The sequence below is a fragment of the Micrasema longulum genome, unplaced genomic scaffold (genome assembly GCF_059751315.1).
Source record: "Micrasema longulum isolate JH-2025_06_02 unplaced genomic scaffold, ASM5975131v1 h1tg002372l, whole genome shotgun sequence".
In the NCBI taxonomy this organism is placed as follows: domain Eukaryota; kingdom Metazoa; phylum Arthropoda; class Insecta; order Trichoptera; family Brachycentridae; genus Micrasema; species Micrasema longulum.
Window position 1 is genome coordinate 67,116 of NW_028279522.1, and position 16,028 is coordinate 83,143.

The following is a 16,028-nucleotide window of genomic DNA, read 5'->3' on the forward strand; positions in this document are numbered from 1 at the left end:
GCAATTCAGAGAGGATGGCCTCCTTGTCCTGGCTCAGTCCCTTAATATTGATTGAGGTCATTGTGAATTGCACTGAGGGGGACCTTTATTTTCAAATTTTGTGGGTGGCTGTCCAGTTTTGAAAGGATTAGCCGAGTTTTGTCATCTCCAGGACCAGTTTGCTTTTGATTCTCACTTTTGTTTTTTCCTCTTATTTCACTTTCGATCGGTTTGGTTAGTTTAATTTAGCACAATACTACCACAACTAGGTTCAATACAATTTATTATTATACTGTCTTTAGGGAAAGTTTTAATCAAATTATGTAGCTTTATTTTTTGTAATATAAAACTGCAAAAAAAAATATGGATTTGCCACTTAGCCAACATCATGCCTTTTTTATTAGTTTAAAATCATTTGTGCAAATGAGCATCGATTTGACAGATTGGTTCAGGTTCTCTACTTGAGTGAAGCAAGGCTTCATCTTCGCACCATTCTCATTCATTATATTGATGAAATTTATCTTATGTAAATCAATACTACCTGACCAAGATATAGAGGTGTTGTGCAACTTGGAGTATGCAGATGATGCGGTTCCACTTGGAAAGTCTATTGGTGGTCTTCGGAAAATTGTTGAACAGACTGCAGGAAAACTTCGCTCGTCTTAATATAATACCAAAAAGACCCAGATTATGTGCAACAAATCCTGTCTTGACCCTGGTCACCCTCTTTATAAATTATTATTATTACCCCATTAGGGAAGAGGATTGAGAAAGTTAACAGCTTTAAATATTTTATAGTTTGCATAACATGAAATAAAATAAATAAATGAACCAGCAGTGGTATTCTGATCACTCTCGACACCCACGAGATGATCTCGACTTTCGGACGAGAATATAACGTGGTGTAATTTAGGGATTTTTATTTTTTGAATGCGGTTAAACTTGGTTTTCTATATGGCAATTCTGATGATTACATGTCAAATTACGTAAATGAATTCGAACACATAAAACCAAAAATAATGATTTTCAATAGAAACATTATTGTGACCTTAAGAATGACCCAAAATACTTAATTATGTTGAATTTACCAAACCTCAATCGTTATTTCTCGTTATTTAGACGGTTTTATAATTGACGTTTCATAGTTCGATATCTACCCGCAACAGCGTGAGTGTCGAAAATGAGAAAAAATACTCGTGCGCATGCGTCACTGACGAGATGAATATACCTATTACAAAATATAACGCTTTTGCTATCCTGATGAAAATTTATAACGTTTGCCATGTGGGGTATTTATTTTTTCTTCACGTCAAACTGTACTTTTTATATTGCAACAATGCAAAACATAAACAAACATACAGTGACAGTTCAACTACTTATGGAAATGATAAGTATGCCCCGGATCTACATGTCCTTAGGGATTTTGTTTATTTTTATAGAACCTCTGTGAAATACCTACTGTACTCTATAGAAACTTGCATACGAACCACAGCGTCCCTAAATGTACATCTTGCGCGACAACAGGAATCATCATTTGAAGGTATGTTCATCTAATTCGGTATTTTAATCAAACTTATATATTGTGTACGGTTTAAACCTACCTTACGAGTTTTTTCTCAAGTTGTTAATCATTATAATATTTATAAATTGTAAAAGGTTAAGAATAAGCTAGTGTTAGTAAAAAATAAACAAACCACCAAGACGTTTTCCCCGTGACAGCCAGAGTATATACAACACACATGCGTTTGCAGTCATACAAAATCTCATGCATGTGTGCTGATTTTTCCAACTTTTGAAGTAATACCATATCCGCAGTGGTACTGCAATACCGCTACTGCGAACTGTTAGTTTTAATTGTTGATATTCGTAATGTAAATAAATATTATGTATGTAAATACTTATCGTTTCAGCGGTATTTTTGTTTGGTTAAAATCGCAAGTAATATATTAACAGCTTTTATGTTCCCCTTTAATTTTTTTTTGATAAATAGGCTTCCCGCCCACTAGGCAGCCTGGCTGCCGCAGTCAAAATTTTGCACAGCCAGTTAAAGCAGCCAGCCTGACGGCCAGTCCAAATAAAATGGATGTGGAAGATGTTTTTGTTTACATTTTATCTCGTAAGAAACGCAAACCAAAAAGAAGATATTGAATTCATCCTTTACTTGAAAGGGTTCATTTCAAAATTATTTTATGGATCTTCTGTATCGAAAGTCATTGCAAATTCGTTTCTAAAAATACTTCTGGCTGCTACGACAAGTGCGCGGAGACTGAGGCAGTCACATACATTTGCTTTGTCTCGTTCTGGCTGCAGGCAGCCAGTTGGCTGCCGTGCACGTCAAACGCGTTCTAATGGCTGCCGCAGCCAGGAATTCTTGGCTGCTTAGTGTGCGGTATCTAATAAGCCGTGATATGTAGTATTAGCTGCCGCAGCCAGGCTGCCTAGTGGGAGGGGAGCCTTACAAAGTATTGCCGTACCGCCCGTACCACTGATGAGATCCTTCTCAAACAATTTGTTGGGTTCGGTCATGCCATCTCTTTCTTGGTCTTCTTTGTTCATTAGTCTTCCTCATAATTAATATTTATTTTATTAGTGGTTTAGTGGTGGTATTTCAATTTTATTTATTCATATATATGTACATTACAAAATAGAACATCTTAATTCACACATATAGAAATAATGAAAATAAAAAGGTAAAATTAGGTATTTATAAAAATAACACAGGTATACATAATATCCAGAAAATAATATGTTAAAAAAGTAAGAGAATCTTGTAACGACAAACTCCCTCAGAGACGTGAAAAATTACAAATGTTTATTAAGAAACAATGAAAGACAATTGGACATGCATACACATAAGATATTTAATTTTGCTAAACCCATCACCCTTTATAATAGCTCACAGCATGTGTTATAAAAAGGATACAATATTATTAAGGTTATTGTAATATAGTATAATTTATGTTATGAATAGTGGTGTTAAAATATACCTTTGTACTAAAACAAATATTATATCAATATTAATAATAATAGTAGTAAATAGTAAGCTCTATAAATGTCTAGACTTTTAATAATATTATCTTCTAAAAAAAATCTCATTCTCTTTTAGAACATCTGTAAATAATTTAACCTTTAGAAGTGTATTTTTTCAGATTATATTAAACCAGTAAAGCGGATCCTTCAAAGGGATGATATCGATTGGCTCTTTAAATTTATGCTGTAATGGAATATATGGATATCAAACTATAGGATATATTCGTCATCTGCTTGGAGGTGGGACACGTTGTTTATTAAGTAATTCAAGTTTTTTTTGCACTCAAATTCTCAAATCTGAAATAATCAGTAGCAAGATTTGTCGCTACACCTTTATGACTGATATCTTTATTATAAAGATAAATCTAAATAAAAAAGGATACAATACTTCAGTAATCATTATATAAATTGTAATATATATATTTTTATAGTTAAGATACCAGTCTGGGTATTAAAGATGTTGTAAAAACAATGAAATATCACTACCTACACAGTTATTATACATTTGTATATTTAAATATCAATCATCATTTATTTCCATATTAAACTATTTATTAGATTTGCTTTAAATAATACCCAATTTGTTATTTTTTCAAATGTTTTTTTATTACCAAACAGATTAAGAGCCAAAGTACATATAGTATATTGTATTAGTTTAAAATTCATATTATATTAAATATTTTCTCTACAGCTCACGTTGGCATGTCCTAACAAAAGGAAATTTGTCACTATATAGAAAATACAAAGTTATACCATTACATATGACATCGCTTATATCATTTTGAATATTTAGAATTAATCAGCTTACACATATTTGAATTGCAATATCATAATCACAATACCTACAGACAACTTAAAAAATATTACCTTTACTGCATAATAATTTGCTCTGAGAAATAAAACATATAAATCACAAAATATAGCCTTCAAAGTTTTCTTTTTAAAAGGTTTAACAATATGCGGAATAATTAAGGTGTTTGATTTTTGCGTGTACTGATGAACTTTAGTACAATATACAAAAATATGTATATTGGAAGGTTTATTGCAATACCTGATGAATAACTTCCAACTAACCTAAATAAGATATATTTTACTATTTTAAGTGCTTATTTTAGTATGTCATTTTGTAATAAATGTAATTAAAAATGTATTGTAAATTATATAATTTTTTGTTTTTTTATTTTTAGCAAAGAGGAAATATCAAATGTTGCAATTTGGTGTCAATTTTTAACACCTTTATGATCATCTGAGAAAATGGGAGTAAATATGTGGCAGAGCAGAAAAGCGGACTACAGAAATGAGTCTACAACAACTACATCAAACACTCAAACCTTTTCTCACAAATGTAGAGCATTAGCTAAATTCTAGATAGTTTTTTGTAGTTCCTTTTTTATTATTTTATACCTAAAAACTTATAAACTACAGTGCAAGTACTGTTATTGAAAAAATATTTTGGTGTTTTAGTTTCCTTTTCACACGTAATTAAAATATAGTCATATCTCACACATAAATATTTAAACACATATTTCAAATATAAGCAACCTTAATGTGATCACTTTCACCGGGAGAAATAAGGGCTCTGGGCAAGAATTGTATTTACTTTAGTTTTACGAAAACAGTACATTTGAAATTATTTTTATTTATATTACCTTTTGTTACAAGAAAATGTATTCTCACATCCTCTCAACGCGTTTGCTTATCATGCAAGAGGTCTCAGGTTCAGTTCCTGACATGGTAGACATGAAATATTTATTTTAAAAGGTGATTTTACAGTACAATATTTCATAGTCCCTTGACTGGCACCCCAAGCGTACGATTGATCATCTTTTCTTTAAGTAACAAAAAGATCAAGATACACTGCGATTGGTGTACCAATGCAGTGCCCTATGCAATTAGGTGCGGAATTGAAATGATGATGATGATTACCTGCATTTATTTATTCTACGGTATAAAAATTCACTATATATTTTTTTTAAAGAGATTTGTGTTCTTATGATTTACTTAAAAATTTAATTTTGAGGGCCATTTTCGACGAGTTGTAAATAACTCTCTATTAGAAAATAGGAATCAAGTTGGGATGGAGTGGGATTCGAACCACGAACCTTTGAGCCGTGAGTCTGTGACACTAGCCATAGGATCACAACCCGATTTAACTCAATTGATTAACAGTTTACATATTAATGTACTAATTTTTTTTAGGCTGTTGCCGTGTTATGCCATAATAATAAGCATAGGGGAAAAAATCTAGTGAAATTAAAATAACAATATTAAAGTCCAAAAAAAATGTTAAATACACATAAAAAGTTACAAAAATTAAATTTAGTAGATTAAAAAAAAGTTTTTTTTTTTACTTTATTAATTATTTGTGCATGTTGTGTTCACTAAATGTGAATTCATGAAAAATTTCTAAACATAACAAATTGTGATATTATACCAATTTATTGTATTGTTCATTATTTGTAAGCCATAAAAAATAAAATAAAAACAATCTTAAATGTTAATATGCATATTCAACATAACATTTTAAAAAATAATACAGACTTTATGGATATGGTACCATAGTGAAAATAAATAAAACAATGTTATGAGTACGTCCAAATACTTGCGGACTGGCTGGATTTCCTCCCTAGGGAGAAATAATTTAATCAAATTCAATTTGTTGCAACAGAGAGGGAAAACATTTTTGAGAAGGGAATATGGAAGTCTAGGCATTTACAGAGCTTATGACCTGTCATTCATATCATCCGGCTGAAATCACCTACTAGGCAACACCTAAAAAAACAATTTTCCAATTCTTATACTTCTTCTTTTACCAGTTAGTTAATTCAACAATGTTTTGAGTATGTCCAAATTTTGCGGACTGGCTGGATTTCCTACCTAGGGAGTTATTCCAATCTAAATTTGTTGCTGGATGGATGAATCTCACCCACATGATAAAGGTTTTAGCTCTTTTACTTCACAAAAGTCAACAGATGGAAGAGTTGAGGAAATTTGGATGTTTAAACAAAATAAGTAAAGTGGCCGCTTAAACCAGCCAATGACAGGTCATAAGCCCTGTAAATGCCTATACTTCCATATTCTCTTCTCAAAAATGTTTTCCCTCTCTGTTGCAACAAATTTAGAATAAATTGATTAAATATATAATGCTCTATTATTCCTTTATGGCAACCAACAATGAACTCAAATTCTGGGAAACATAATGTTGCATACCCTTTGTCCGTGTCCAAGCTGACAAAGGAAACAGTTCTGTTTGAAAAATTAAAGCAGAACCCTGGACGAGCGTTTTCGGCTTTACGGCAACTCTTATGTAAATTCTGGAAAAGGAAATTGGGTAGAGATATGTCTGCCTCCTAGGGTAGTAGTCGGAGCGTTTGCCAACCGTGCTTGAGGTCCCAAGTTCGATTCCTGGCAGGATCAACAGAAAATATTTATTCTTAACGTTCACTGCAATGTTTCAGTCCCTGGAATAGCACCTGAAGTGTAAGATTGATCACCTTACCTTCATGTAACCGATGATGAAATATGCTGTATTTGATGCGCCAATGCAGTGCCCTATGCACCACATGGTGCGGATAAGAAAATGATGAGATACCTTACACAACCTTACTGAAAATAATTAGTGACTTTATTTTTTGGTTTGACACCTTTTAATAATTGAGAATGTCAGAAGAATAAGTATATTTCAACGATATGGGATCAAACAAACAGATCTTGCACTGGTTCATTTTGTACTTACACATTCAGAGATTAGGACAGCAAATCTGAAATAAAGATTTAAAAATTATATGCATTTTGATTTGATATTTAAACCTTACAGCTTCAATTATAATTTGAGCAAAAAATGTTCTTGCATGTAATGATTCATTATGTTATCAGTATACAGACATATAATTACAGTATTACTAACCATTACAGCGACATCTTGTCCCAAGCATTGAAATACAGTAGACTTTCGCACATAATTGGTTCCTGAAAATGTGTGCGAATGTTGAATGTTCGAAAGTCGAGGGATGTAAAAAATATGTATTTTTTAATTAAGTTAATGAGGTGTTTAAGTGCTTTCAGGTGATTCTTTATAAATTTTTCAAGAGTTAATTAAATACTTCCATATTTTTTGTTTTCTTGATAAAGAGTTCTATATAATAACATGCTGTATTTAATTTTCAAAATAGATAAGGCTTCATTCATATTTTTTAGTGTCAAAGACAATTTTATCAGCTTTTTCCTTACATTAACTGTGTATTTCATTTACCAGTTGTTGCAATTAAGCAGTCATTTGACAGAGGTTCTGAGTGATATTCAATTAACTCGTTAACATCTTCATTGTTGAAGTCCTATACTATATCATCTGTGATAGTTTCCAGAGTTTCTTCAAAATTCATCATTTGCGGGCATAATTGTTTACAGGAACCTTTCATTTTTTACTTTTTTATTTCAGCCCACAAGTATCCAATATTGCTTATTGCGTTCCATATATTATAATTCTACTGAAATTGTCTTAATGTAGGCACACCTTCCCTGTCAGTTTCCTTAATGACCTGATTCATTATTTTCTTCATAACATATTATCTTAACATAGTTATCACTAGTTAACCGAGGGAGCACCTGCATGGAAGCGAAGAATGTTTGCATTATTGATAAAAATCTGTAAAAAACATAATTTATTTAAATGTCTGAAATAGTGAATTACGCAAAAGTAGAAAGTACAAAAGGCGACGGCCCCCCGTATGTCTTTGGGAATACTAAATAATCAATCAATGCATCGTCTTGTCATTCAATTAGCTTCAATATGGCAATCTTTAGGAACCTTTATAGCATGATTAAGATGCATTAAATGTGTATCCCGAGTTCCCTTTGATAATGTATGTATATATAAATTAATAATTAATATAAATTAGAAACGAATTTAGTGTTAAAATATAATCAACACCGACTGACATACTCAAACTGTGCCAGATCTGGATCGAGGAAAAAAGACCTCAAATCGATCTGACTAATATTTTGACAGTATATTACGTGTTTAAATTGATTAAATGTATTAATTACGAGTACTTACCTGTATTAACTCCGTTATTTTTGACAAAGACTAAAAATGTCCAGACAAATTTAAAAAAACTTACGAACCTCCAATTTATGAGCACAAATGGATTTGTCGTAATTTGTATAATGGCGTCTTTTGAGTTTTTACAGATGACGCAATATATTTAATTGCCAATTTAGTAGCTCACAATAAAAAATAAACATACATTTTTAAAAACAAAACATCTCGCGGGTAGCATGTTTGACGTTTGCCAGATTTACAAGGTTGGTTTATTTGTGTGCTGTGCACATGCGTGGTTTTAACGATACCTATTACGAGATTCGTTCAGGATACCAAAATGATTTTAACGAGGTAGAGAGGCCCACGAGAGTGGTTCAGAATGGGTGGTATTCTGAACCACTCTCGTGGGCCTCTCTACCTCGTTAAAATCATTTTGGTATCCTGAACGAATCTCGTAATAGGTATCGTTAAAACCACGCATGCGCACAGCACACAAATAAACTAACCTTGTAAATCTGGCAAACGTCAAACATGCGACCCGCGAGATGTTTCGTTTTTAAAAATGTATGTTTATTTTTTATTGTGAGCTACTAAATTGGCAATAAAATATATTGCGTCATCTGTAAAAACTCAAAAGACGCCATTATACAAATTACGACAAATCCATTTGTGCTCATAAATTGGAGGTTCGTAAGTTTTTTTAAATTTGTCTGGACATTTTTAGTCTTTGTCAAAAATAACGGAGTTAATTCAGGTAAGTACTCGTAATTAATACATTTAATCAATTTAAACACGTAATATACTGTCAAAATATTAGTCAGATCGATTTGAGGTCTTTTTTCCTCGATCCAGATCTGGCACAGTTTGAGTATGTCAGTCGGTGTTGATTATATTTTAACACTAAATTCGTTTCTAATTTATATTAATTATTAATTTATATATACATACATTATCAAAGGGAACTCGGGATACACATTTAATGCATCTTAATCATGCTATAAAGGTTCCTAAAGATTGCCATATTGAAGCTAATTGAATGACAAGGCGATGCATTGATTGATTATTTAGTATTCCCAAAGACATACGGGGGGCCGTCGCCTTTTGTACTTTCTACTTTTGCGTAATTCACTATTTCAGACATTTAAATAAATTATGTTTTTTACAGATTTTTATCAATAATGCAAACATTCTTCGCTTCCATGCAGGTGCTCCCTCGGTTAACTAGTGATAACTATGTTATGAGGAAAATAATGAATCAGGTCATTAATGAAACTGACAGGGAAGGTGTGCCTACATTAAGACAATTTCAGTAGAATTATAATATATGGAACGCAATAAGCAATATTGGATACTTGTGGGCTGAAATAAAAAAGTAAAAAATGAAAGGTTCCTGTAAACAATTATGCCCGCAAATGATGAATTTTGAAGAAACTCTGGAAACTATCACAGATGATATAGTATAGGACTTCAACAATGAAGATGTTAACGAGTTAATTGAATATCACTCAGAACCTCTGTCAAATGACTGCTTAATTGCAACAACTGGTAAATGAAATACACAGTTAATGTAAGGAAAAAGCTGATAAAAGTGTCTTTGACACTAAAAAATATACAGCATGTTATTATATAGAACTCTTTATCAAGAAAACAAAAAATATGGAAGTATTTAATTAACTCTTGAAAAATTTATAAAGAATCACCTGAAAGCACTTAAACACCTCATTAACTTAATTAAAAAATACATATTTTTTACATCCCTCGACTTTCGAACATTCAACATTCGCACACATTTTCAGGAACCAATTATGTGCGAAAGTCTACTGTATTTCAATGCTTGGGACAAGATGTCGCTGTAATGGTTAGTAATACTGTAATTATATGTCTGTATACTGATAACATAATGAATCATTACATGCAAGAACATTTTTTGCTCAAATTATAATTGAAGCTGTAAGGTTTAAATATCAAATCAAAATACATATAAATTTTAAATCCTTATTTCAGATTTGCTGTCACAATCTCTGAATGTGTAAGTACAAAATGAACCAGTGCAAGATCTGTTTGTTTGATCCCATATCGTTGAAATATACTTATTCTTCTGACATTCTCAATTATTAAAAGGTGTCAAACCAAAAAATAAAGTCACTAATTATTTTCATTAAGGTTGTGTAAGGTATCTCATCATTTTCCTATCCGCACCATGTGGTGCATAGGGCACTGCATTGGCGCATCAAATACAGCATATTTCATCATCGGTTACATGAAGGTAAGGTGATCAATCTTACACTTCAGGTGCTATTCCAGGGACTGAAACATTGCAGTGAACGTTAAGAATAAATATTTTCTGTTGATCCTGCCAGGAATCGAACTTGGGACCTCAAGCACGGTTGGCAAACGCTCCGACTACTACCCTAGGAGGCAGACATATCTCTACCCAATTTCCTTTTCCAGAATTTACATAAGAGTTGCCGTAAAGCCGAAAACGCTCGTCCAGGGTTCTGCTTTGATTTTTCAAACAGAACTGTTTCCTTTGTCAGCTTGGACACGGACAAAGGGTATGCAATATTATGTTTCCCAGAATTTGAGTTCATTGTTGGTTGCCATAAAGGAATAATAGAGCATTATATATTTAATCAATTTATTCTAAATTTGTTGCAACAGAGAGGGAAAACATTTTTGAGAAGAGAATATGGAAGTATAGGCATTTACAGGGCTTATGACCTGTCATTGGCTGGTTTAAGCGGCCACTTTACTTATTGTGTTTAAACATCCAAATTTCCTCAACTCTTCCATCTGTTGACTTTTGTGAAGTAAAAGAGCTGAAACCTTTATCATGTGGGTGAGATTCATCCATCCAGCAACAAATTTAGATTGGAATAACTCCCTAGGTAGGAAATCCAGCCAGTCCGCAAAATTTGGACATACTCAAAACATTGTTGAATTAACTAACTGGTAAAAGAAGAAGTATAAGAATTGGAAAATTGTTTTTTTAGGTGTTGCCTAGTAGGTGATTTCAGCCGGATGATATGAATGACAGGTCATAAGCTCTGTAAATGCCTAGACTTCCATATTCCCTTCTCAAAAATGTTTTCCCTCTCTGTTGCAACAAATTGAATTTTATTAAATTATTTCTCCCTAGGGAGGAAATCCAGCCAGTCCGCAAGTATTTGGACGTACTCATAACATTTTTTTATTTATTTTCACTATGGTACCATATCCATAAAGTCTGTATTATTTTTTTTTTAAATGTTATGTTGAATATGCATATTAACATTTAAGATTGTTTTTATTTTATTTTTTATGGCTTACAAATAATGAACAATACAATAAATTGGTATAATATCACAATTTGTTATGTTTAGAAATTTTTCATGAATTAAATGTGAACACAACATGCACAAATAATTAATAAAGTAAAAAAAAAACCTTTTTTTTTAATCGACTAAATTTAATTTTTGTAACTTTTTATAATTTTTATGTGTATTTAACATTTTTTTTGGACTTGTTATTGGATATTGTTATTTTAATTTCACTAGATTTTTTCCCCTATGCTTATTATTATGGCATAACACGGCAACAGCCTAAAAAAAATCAGTACATTAATATGTAAACTGTGAATCAATTGAGTTAAATCGGGTTGTGGTCCTATGACTATCGTCATGGACTCACGGCTCAAAGGTCCGTGGTTAGAATCCCATTCCATCCCAACTTGATTCCTATTTTCTAATAGAGAGTTATTTACAACTCGTCGAAAATGGCCCTCAAAATTAAATGTTTAAGTAAATCATAAGAACACAAATCTCTTTTAAAAAAATATATAGTGAATTTTTATACCGTAGAATAAATAAATGCAGGTAATCATCATCATCATTTCAATTCCGCACCTAATTGCATAGGGCACTGCATTGGTACACCAATCGCAGTGTATCTTGATCTTTTTGTTACTTAAAGAAAAGATGATCAATCGTACGCTTGGGCTGCCAGTCAAGGGACTATGAAATATTGTACTGTAAAATCACCTTTTAAAATAAATATTTCATGTCTACCATGTCAGGAACTGAACCTGAGACCTCTTGCATGATAAGCAAACGCGTTGAGAGGACATCCTCTCAACGCGTTTGCTTTTTTTTCTTCGTTTCTCACATGAGAATACATTTTCTTGTAACAAAAGGTAATATAAATAAAAATAATTTCAAATGTACTGTTTTCGTAAAACTAACTAACTAAAACTAAAGTAAATACAATTCTTGGCCAGAGCCCTTATTTCTCCCGGTGAAAGTGATCACATTAAGGTTCCTTATATTTGAAATATGTGTTTATATTTGAAATATGTGTTAAATATTTATGTGTGAGATATGACTATATTTTAATTACGTGTGAAAAGGAAACTAAAACACCAAAATATTTTTTCAATAACAGTACTTGCACTGTAGTTTATAAGTTTTTAGGTATAAAATAATAAAAAAGAACTACAAAAAACTAACTAGAATTTAGCTAATGCTTTACATTTGTGAGAAAAGGTTTGAGTGTTTGATGTAGTTGTTGTAGACTCATTTCTGTAGTCCGCTTTTCTGCTCTGCCACATATTTACTCCCATTTTCTCAGATGATCATAAAGGTGTTAAAAATTGACACCAAATTGCAACATTTGATATTTCCTCTTTGCTAAAAATAAAAAAACAAAAAATTATATAATTTACAATACATTTTTAATTACATTTATTACAAAATGACATACTAAAATAAGCACTTAAAATAGTAAAATATATCTTATTTAGGTTAGTTGGAAGTTATTCATCAGGTATTGCAATAAACCTTCCAATATACATATTTTTGTATATTGTACTTAAGTGCATCAGTACACGCAAAAATCAAACACCTTAATTATTCCGCATATTGTTACACCTTTTAAAAAGAAAACTTTGAAGACTATATTTTGTGATTATATGTTTTATTTCTCAGAGCAAATTATTATGCAGTAAAGGTAATATTTTTAAAGTTGTCTGTAGGTATTGTGATTATGATATTGCAATTTAAATATGTGTAAGCTGATTAATTCTAAATATTCAAAATGATATAAGCGATGTCATATGTAATGATATAACATTGTATTTTCCATATGGTGACAAATTTCCTTTTGTTAGGACATGCCAACGTGAGCTGTAGAGAAAATATTTAATATAATATGAATTTTAAACTAATACAAGATATTTTAATAGTACTTACTTTATTTAAAAAAAATTCTTATGTACTTTGGCTCTTAATCTGTTTGGTAATAAAAAAACATTTGAAAAAATAACAAATTGGGTATTATTTAAAGCAAATCTAATAAATAGTTTAATATGGAAATAAATGATGATTGATATTTAAATATACAAATGTATAATAACTGTGTAGGTAGTGATATTTCATTGTTTTTGCAACATCTTTAATACCCAGACTGGTATCTTAACTATAAAAATATATATATTACAATTTTTATAATTATAACTGAAGTATTGTATCCTTTTTATTTAGATTTATCTTTATAATAAAGATATCAGTCATAAAGGTGTAGCGACGAATCTTGCTACTGATTATTTCAGACTTGTGAATTTAAGTACCACTTATCTTTCATTTTTTAGTAAATTACAATTTAAAATGAGAATTTTCAAGAGTGCAAAAAAAACTTGAATTACTTAATAAACAATGTGTCCCACCTCCAAGCAGATGACGAATATATCCTATAGTTTGATATCCATATATTCCATTACAGCATAAATTTAAAGAGCCAATCGATATCATCCCTTCGAAAGATCTTTACTGGTTTAATATAATCTGAAAAAATACACTTATAAAGGTTAAATTATTTACAGATGTTCTAAAAGAGAATGAGATTTTTTTTAGAAGATAATATCATTAAAAGTCTAGACATTTATGGAGCTTACTATTTACTACTATTATTATTGATATTGATATAATATTTGTTTTAGTGCAAAGGTATATTTAAACACCACTATTCATAACATAAATTATATTATATTACAATAACCTTAATAATATTGTATCCTTTTTATAACACATGCTGTGAGCTATTATAAAGGGTGATGGGTTTAGTAAAATTAAATATCTTATGTGTATGCATGTCCAATTGTCTTTCATTGTTTCTTAATAAACATTTGTAATTTTTCACGTCTCTGAGGGAGTTTGTCGTTACAAGATTCTCTTACTTTTTTAACATATTATTTTCTGGATATTATGTATACCTGTGTTATTTTTATAAATACCTAATTTTACCTTTTTATTTTCATTATTTCTATATGTGTGAATTAAGATGTTCTATTTTGTAATGTACATATATATGAATAAATAAAATTGAAATACCACCACTAAACCACTAATAAAATAAATATTAATTATGAGGAAGACTAATGAACAAAGAAGACCAAAAAAGAGATGGCATGACCGAACCCAACAAATTATTTGAGAAGGATCTCATCAGTGGTACGGGCGGTACGGCAATACTTTGTAAGGCTCCCCTCCCACTAGGCAGCCTGGCTGCGGCAGCTAATACTACATATGACGGCTTATTAGATACCGCACACTAGGCAGCCATTAGAACGCGTTTGACGTGCACGGCAGCCAACTGGCTGCCTGCAGCCAGAACGAGACAAAGCAAATGTATGTGACTGCCTCAGTCTCCGCGCACTTGTCGTAGCAGCCAGAAGTATTTTATGAAACGAATTTGCAATGACTTTCGATACAGAAGATCCATAAAATAATTTTGAAATGAACCCTTTCAAGTAAAGGATGAATTCAATATCTTCTTTTTGGTTTGCGTTTCTTACGAGATAAAATGTAAACAAAAACATCTTCCACATCCATTTTATTTGGACTGGCCGTCAGGCTGGCTGCTTTAACTGGCTTTGCAAAATTTTGACTGCGGCAGCCGAGCTGCCTAGTGGGCGGGAAGCCTAATTATCAACAAAAAAATTAAAGGGGAACATAAAAGCTGTTAATATATTACTTGCGATTTTAACCAAACAAAAATACTGCTGAAACGATAAGTATTTACATACATAATAATTATTTACATTACGAATATCAACAATTAAAACTAACAGTTCGCAGTAGCGGTATTGCTGTACCACTGCGGATATGGTAATACTTCTAAAGTTGGAAAAATCAGCACACATGCATGAGATTTTGTTTGACTGCAAACACATGTGTGTTGTATATCCTCTGGCTGTCCCGGGGAAAACGGCTTGGTGGTTTGTTTATTTTTTACTAACACTAGCTTATTCTTAACCTTTTACAATTTATAAATATTATAATGATTAACAACTTGAGAAAAACTCGTAAGGTAGGTTTAAACCGTACACAATATATAAGTTTGATTAAAATACCGAATTAGATAAACATACCTTCAAATGATGATTCCTGTTGTCGCGCAAGATGTACATTTAGGGACGCTGTGGTTCGTATGCAAGTTTCTATAGAGTACAGTAGGTATTTCTCAGAGGTTCTATAAAAATAAACAAAATCCCTAAGGACATGTAGATCCGGGGCATACTTATCATTTACAAAAGTAGTTGAACTGTCACTGTATGTTTGTTTATGTTTTGCATTGTTGCAATATAAAAAGTACAGTTTGACGTGAAGAAAAAATAAATACCCCACATGGCAAACGTTATAAATTTTCATCAGGATAGCAAAAGCGTTATATTTTGTAATAGGTATATTCATCTCGTCAGTGACGCATGCGCACGAGTATTTTTTCTCATTTTCGACACTCACGCTGTTGCGGGTAGATATCGAACTATGAAACGTCAATTATAAAACCGTCTAAATAACGAGAAATAACGCTTGAGGTTTGGTAAATTCAACATAATTAAGTATTTTGAGTCATTCTTAAGGTCACAATAATGTTTCTATTGAAAATCATTATTTTTGGTTTTATGTGTTCGAATTCATTTACGTAATTTGACATGTAATCATGA

The 16,028-nt window shown here is 31.5% G+C and overlaps 4 long non-coding RNA genes across 6 annotated transcripts; 2 read left to right on the forward strand and 2 right to left on the reverse strand.

Moving 5' to 3' along the window:
- The first annotated feature begins 959 nt into the window (after window positions 1-959).
- Window positions 960-5,616, forward strand: LOC148272338 (uncharacterized). Of its 2 annotated transcripts, none has more exons than XR_015824867.1 (3): window positions 960-1,519; window positions 3,129-3,270; window positions 4,197-5,616. It is a non-coding gene; the product is annotated as an uncharacterized LOC148272338 (long non-coding RNA). The 2 variants fall into 2 exon arrangements; XR_015824866.1 differs by having other exon boundaries at window positions 974-1,519; window positions 3,129-3,249.
- A 1,017-nt stretch (window positions 5,617-6,633) lies between these two features.
- Window positions 6,634-8,376, reverse strand: LOC148272339 (uncharacterized). Of its 2 annotated transcripts, XR_015824869.1 has the most exons (3): window positions 8,066-8,376; window positions 6,917-7,654; window positions 6,634-6,770 (listed from the first exon to the last, which is right to left on the reverse strand). It is a non-coding gene; the product is annotated as an uncharacterized LOC148272339 (long non-coding RNA). The 2 variants fall into 2 exon arrangements; XR_015824868.1 differs by having other exon boundaries at window positions 6,917-8,376.
- Window positions 8,377-8,458: 82 nt separating this feature from the next.
- Window positions 8,459-10,192, forward strand: LOC148272340 (uncharacterized). Its single transcript, XR_015824870.1, has 3 exons — window positions 8,459-8,804; window positions 9,216-9,908; window positions 10,055-10,192. It is a non-coding gene; the product is annotated as an uncharacterized LOC148272340 (long non-coding RNA).
- A 2,386-nt stretch (window positions 10,193-12,578) lies between these two features.
- Window positions 12,579-15,785, reverse strand: LOC148272341 (uncharacterized). Its single transcript, XR_015824871.1, has 3 exons — window positions 15,453-15,785; window positions 13,749-13,866; window positions 12,579-12,714 (listed from the first exon to the last, which is right to left on the reverse strand). It is a non-coding gene; the product is annotated as an uncharacterized LOC148272341 (long non-coding RNA).
- Between the last annotated feature and the right edge of the window lie 243 nt (window positions 15,786-16,028).